Below are 6,000 nucleotides of genomic sequence, written 5' to 3'. Positions count from 1 at the left end.
TGGGTCTGGCCTCCAGCTATTTATCTCCCTTGCACCTCCAAATGAGTTCATCCAGCTGTGACCTGATTGACAGGCTAAACCCCGCCCTTCACTCAAATTGACAGGAGGTTATGTAACCACCACATTAGCGTTGTGAACATTTGAATTCTACTCAAAGCAATCTACAGATATAATGTAATCCCAAACCAAATTTCCACATTATTCTTTTAAAAGATGGGAAAACTATTCACCAATTATATATGGAAAGGAAGGAGACCGTAGATAACAAAGCACTACTAAATAAGGAAAAAGTAGAAGGTACCTTGCTTTTCAATCTCTAAACTTACTACACAGTCACAATAGTTAAAACAGCCTGGTATTGATACAATGACAAGCACATAGTACAATGGAACAGAAATGAAAATCCAGTAAATCCACCCACCTATGGACCGCTGATCTTTGACAAAAGGTTTAAATATATTAAAAGGGAATAATCTCGTCAATAAATAGTTCTGGGAAAACTTGATACCATTTTCATAAAAAATAAGTTGGGCTCATATTTCATACCACACAAGAAAAATGAACTCAAGATAGATCCTTTCCTATCAGTGGGAGAATGGATAAATAAACTTTGGTACGTACACATAATAAATAAAACATGAAATATTAAAGTATAGCAATGAATCTGAACTTACCTCATGACATTAATGGACCTGGAGGGCATTAGGCTGAGACGATTCAATCAATAAAGAAATGAGACAGCAGACCTTGGCCCTAGCCAGGTGCTCTCGCTGTACCTCACCAGCAAGGAGGCACTGGCACTGGCTCAGTACTCTCTTCATGCCCCAACTACAAGCAGGCCCCTATCTGGTACTTTCTTTACCTGGCCAGATCACAAATACCCTAAACACATACCTGGTGCCATCATGATCTTGAATGCTCACACTGACTGCAGCTCAAAGTTCCTGGGCCAAGGAAATAACGCACTCAGAGACTCTTTGTGTTTTATTGGTAAATCCCTTTTCTATACATTTTTTTCTTTTTCTGACTAGTAATTTTCTTTTGTTCTTTCTCTTTTCCTTTCCTTTAAAAATATTTTAATATCCCTATTAAATTTATACCTCTTCTGAATTGCATTTTATTATTTCTATAAAAATTTTAGTAGTTTTTCTCCTGTTCTTTCTTTCTTTTTTTAAAGTGGGAATTAATACACATATCATATCATTACATAGTTCAGTCTCAACAAGCAATATTGTACAATTGCTACCACAATGGTTCTTTTTTAAAACTCTCTCTTTTTCTTCTCCCTCTTCCTTACTCCCCTTTCATCTTCTTTAAGTTTTGTGTAGCCTCTTAAGCCCTTCCTGCACCACTTGACAAAGTCAACTCCCCCCATATGACAGATCTGACCTACAACCCCACAAACTGCATCATAATGATGCAGAGACAGGAGAAAATTTGATGCACACTGAAAAACAAATACACACAAGTGAACAATACCCCAAATCAAAGGAATATTGTGAAGAATGAAAAGCTCTACAATTATCGGAAAAGTAATTAAGTAGAATGATGCTCAGATACTTAAAGAGACCCAAGGGGCTAAGGAAGAAAATAAGAAAACTACAAGCCCTACAACAAAAAGACTAAGTAGAAATCCAGATGATTAATACTAAGATAACCGAATAAGATGACACTAAAAATGGAGTGGAATAGAATTGAAGAAATAGAAGGCTGAATTAGGGAGTTTGAAGACAAATTCTACACCAGCCAATGAGAAACAACCAACAAAAAGAGACATGTCCAAAAAAAAAGCCACAGAATTATGTGAGACACTAGCAAGAGGAAAAATTGATATCTAATCAGGATTACAGAACAGGAGGAAAATATACAGAGAAAACAGTACAAGAAATCATGCAAGAAAACTGACCTAACAGCAGAGAGAAGAAAACTATTCAAAAAGCTGAGTGGTATATCTCAAAAGAAAACCATTGTGACATATGATAGTCTAACTACAGTATCAAAGGCAAGCAGAGAATATTGAGAGCAGCTAGAGAAAAAAATAACAGTTACTTATAAAGTAAAATCAAAACAAATAAGCACTTTCTCAGCAGATACCATGTAGGCAAGAAGTCAATGGTTTCAAATATATAAAACCATAAAAAAATTCCCTGTCGATCAAGAATTTTTTAATCATTTTACTGACATATGATTTACTTATCACATACTTCCACTGTTCAGTCACACTAAAAAGAGTTGCACAATCATCACTATAATCAGTTCCAGAACATTTTCTTCCCTCTTGTATTCATTGGTAGCTTCCATTTCCATCCGGCCTCTCTTTAGCCTGCATGCCATGCCCACAATAAGCCTCTACTCCAGTACTGTTTTTATAACTTCACTCATCCTGGAATTCTCATTGTGTCAAGGAATGAATTTTTTTAAAGTTCTGGAAAGGATGAAAAGACAATATACTAAGGCTTTACGACACAGCCAGTGTGAGACTCAAAGTGCATTTTATAGCAATAAATGCACACATGAAAAAGAACCCAAATCAGCACCTTAACTCAGCATCTTCAACAACTAGAACAAGAGCAGCAAAATAAACCCTCAACTACCATCATAAATCACAAATATTAGAGCATAAATAAATGAATCAGAAAATAGAATCAATAGAAAAAATAATCAGCAAGTCAAGGAATAGATTCTCTCAAAAGTTTGAGAAAGTTGACAAATCAATGACAAATTTAACAAAAGAAAAGAAAGAGAAGATCCATATATCAAGAATAAGAAATAAAAGGGTGACATCACAACAGAACCAAAAGGAACTTTAAAATAACAATAGCACATTACTATGAAAGACTGTAAAAATGTTTAAAAGATTGAACCAAATTAGAAAAACCTAGATAAGATGGATCTATTTCTAAAAAATACTATCTACCCAAAATAACACAGACTGACATACAAAACTTCAACAGTACCCTAAGAAAAGAATAAAATAGACCAAGTCATTAAAAACTTACAATAAAAAAGAAATTCAGGTCCAGATGGCTTCACCAGGGAATTCTGCCAGGCATTCATAGAAGGTATCAAGGAAACAATACCATTTACAATAGTCACACAAAAGATGAAATACTTAGGAATAAACCTATCCAGAGAAACAAAAGATATGTACCAAGAAGACTACAGAATACTACTAAAAGAAACCAAAAGAGACTTACATAAATCTCTTTTATGGGAGATTATTCCATATTGATAGACAGGAAGGCTTAACACTGTGAAAATGTCAATAAAACCAAAATAATCTCTAAGCACAACAAAACTCCAATCCAGATCCCAACTGCAGTCTTTAAAGAAGTGGAAAAATTAATTACTAATTTTATATGGCAAGGGAAGATATCCAGAATAAGCAAAGCATTTCTATTTTTCATTATTACTTTTTATTTTTATAAATCATTTTATTGGGGCTCATACGACTCTTTTTTTTAGGTACAGTGTACTTTATTGATGGTGCATAACAAGGTCGGGCTCTCTAAGCCCCTCCCCTTCCTTCAGGGGGTTCCGATGTTATATTCTCAGTATGTTGAGGGATTGAATTAGGGGCAAAGACTCCCCAGCAACCGAGAGCCTCTCTTCCTCCAGTGCTGTTGCTGGGGCTGCTGGTCCAGGGGGGCTCTTACTCCTTGGAGGCCATGTGGACCATGAGCTCCACCACCCTGTTGCTGTAGCCAAATTCATTGTCATACCAGGAAATGAGCTTGACAAAGTGGTCGTTGAGGGCAATGCCAGCCCCAGCATCAAAGGTAGAAGAGTGGGTGTCACTGTTGAAATCACAGGAGACAACCTGGTCCTCGGTGTAGCCCAGGATGCCCTTTAGGGGACCATTGGACGCCTGCTTCACCACCTTCTTGATGTTATCGTACTTGGCAGCTTTCTCCAGATGGCAGGTGAGATCCACGACGGACACATTGGGGGTGGGGACACGGAAGGCCATGCCAGTCAGTTTCCCATTCAGCTCCGGGATAACCTTGCCCACAGCCTTGGCAGAGCTAGTAGATACAGGGATGATGTTCTAGGCAGCCCCACGGTCATCGCGCCTGAGTTTCCCAGAGGGGCCATCCACGGTCTTTTGGGCGGCAGTGATGGCGTGGACTGTGGTCATGAGTCCTTCCATGATGCCAAAATTGTCATGGATGACCTTGGCCAGGGGGCTAAGCAGTTGGTGCAGGAGGCATTGCTGACAATCTTGAGGGAGTTGTCGTACTTCTCGTGGTTCACACCCATCACAAACATGGGGCATCGGCAGAAGGGGCAGAGATGCTCACCCTTTTGGCACCGCCCTTCAAGTGAGCCCCAGCCTTCTCCATGGTGGTGAAGACACCCGTGGACTCCACGACATACTCGGCACCGGCCTCGCCCCACTTGATGTTGGCGGGATCTCGCTCCTGGAAGATGGAGATGGACTTCCCATTGACAATAAGCTTCCCACCCTCAGCCTTGACAGTGCCATTGAACTTGCCGTGGGTGGAATCATACTGGAACACGTAGACCATGAAGTTCAGATCAGTGAAGGGGTCATTGATGGCAACAATCTCTACTTTGCCAGAAGTGAAAGCAGCCCTGGAGACCAGGCGCCCAATGCGGCCGAATCCGTTCACTCCGACCTTCACCATCGTTGTCTCGGGGATGCAGCTGGGACTGCACGGGAACGGGAGAGGCGGCTGTCTGTCGCACGAGGAGGAGCAGAGAGCTCATACAACTCTTATCACAATCCATACACACATCAATTGAGCAAAGCATTTCTTTAAAAGAACAAAACAGTAGGAGCCCTGTAACTTCCCAACCTCAAAACACAAGCACAGTAAACAAAACAGCCAGGCACAATGATATATATTGGGATCTTCAAGGGTATATACAATGGTATATAGATCAGTGGAGAAGACTAGATAACCCAGAAATGAATTCTTCCACCTGCAGACAACTGATCTTTTTTACACAGGACTGAAACACATTAGATGGGGAAGAGACAGTCTCTTCAACAAATGGTGCTGGCAAGATTGGATTTCTATCTACAGAAGATTGATAAAGGATCCAAACCTCATCCTGTGTCCAAAAATGAACTCAAGATAAATCAAGACTGAAATGTAAATCCTAGAGCTATAAGGATCATCAATGAGAAAGCAAACTGAAGGGTCACATATATTATGGAGGAAGTACATATAGTAGAAGACAAAATATATGGGACCTACTAAAATAGACTGGGATGTACTGAAAATAAGAAACTTGTGCTCATCAAAAGGCTTCATGAACAAAAGAGTAAAATGAGAACCCACAGACTAGGGAAAATGTTTTGCGTAATGACACAATGGATTGATGTCTAAAATCTACAGAAATTTGCAATGTTTAAATATAAGAATAATCCAATTAAAATGGGCAGAGAACACCAAGGATAACATCCAATTGGCTAATAAATATTTGAAAAATGCTCACAACCATTAGCCTTCTGGGAGATGTGAATGAAAACATTGATAAAATGTCACTTTGCATGGACCATTACAGCCAAATTTTTTAAAAGGTAACAGAAAGCAAGGAATATTGGAGAGTATATAGAGATATTGGAATTCTCATACACTTCTAGTGGGTCTGTAAATATGTACAACCATTGTGAAAAGCTATATGGCCCTACCTCAAACAACTCAGAATTGAAATGTCATATAATACAGCAATATCTCTGATGTACATAAACTAAAAGGTAAGAGTCATAGCATGAACAGACATGGCACATCCATTTTCATTGCAGTATGATTCACAATAGCAAGAAAAGGAAACAACCCAAATGCCCATCAGTAGATAATAGATCAAGAAACTTTGGTATGTACACATAATGAAATGCAGTACATTGCTAAAAAATGATAAAACCATAAAGCACCTCATAATATGAATGGATCTGGCAAACATTATACTGAATGAAATTAGTCCACCACAAAGGGAAAAAATATTTTATGATACCACTACTACAAAGAA

At 38.8% G+C, this 6,000-nt stretch overlaps 1 pseudogene; it reads right to left on the bottom strand.

Moving 5' to 3' along the window:
* Positions 1 to 3,652: 3,652 nt before the first annotated feature.
* Positions 3,653 to 4,649, bottom strand: LOC142434415 (glyceraldehyde-3-phosphate dehydrogenase-like; annotated as a pseudogene).
* Between the last annotated feature and the right edge of the window lie 1,351 nt (positions 4,650 to 6,000).

Source organism: Tenrec ecaudatus, chromosome X (assembly GCF_050624435.1).
Source record: "Tenrec ecaudatus isolate mTenEca1 chromosome X, mTenEca1.hap1, whole genome shotgun sequence".
In the NCBI taxonomy this organism is placed as follows: Eukaryota; Metazoa; Chordata; class Mammalia; order Afrosoricida; family Tenrecidae; genus Tenrec; species Tenrec ecaudatus.
This window is presented reverse-complemented; position numbering and strand designations above follow the sequence as displayed.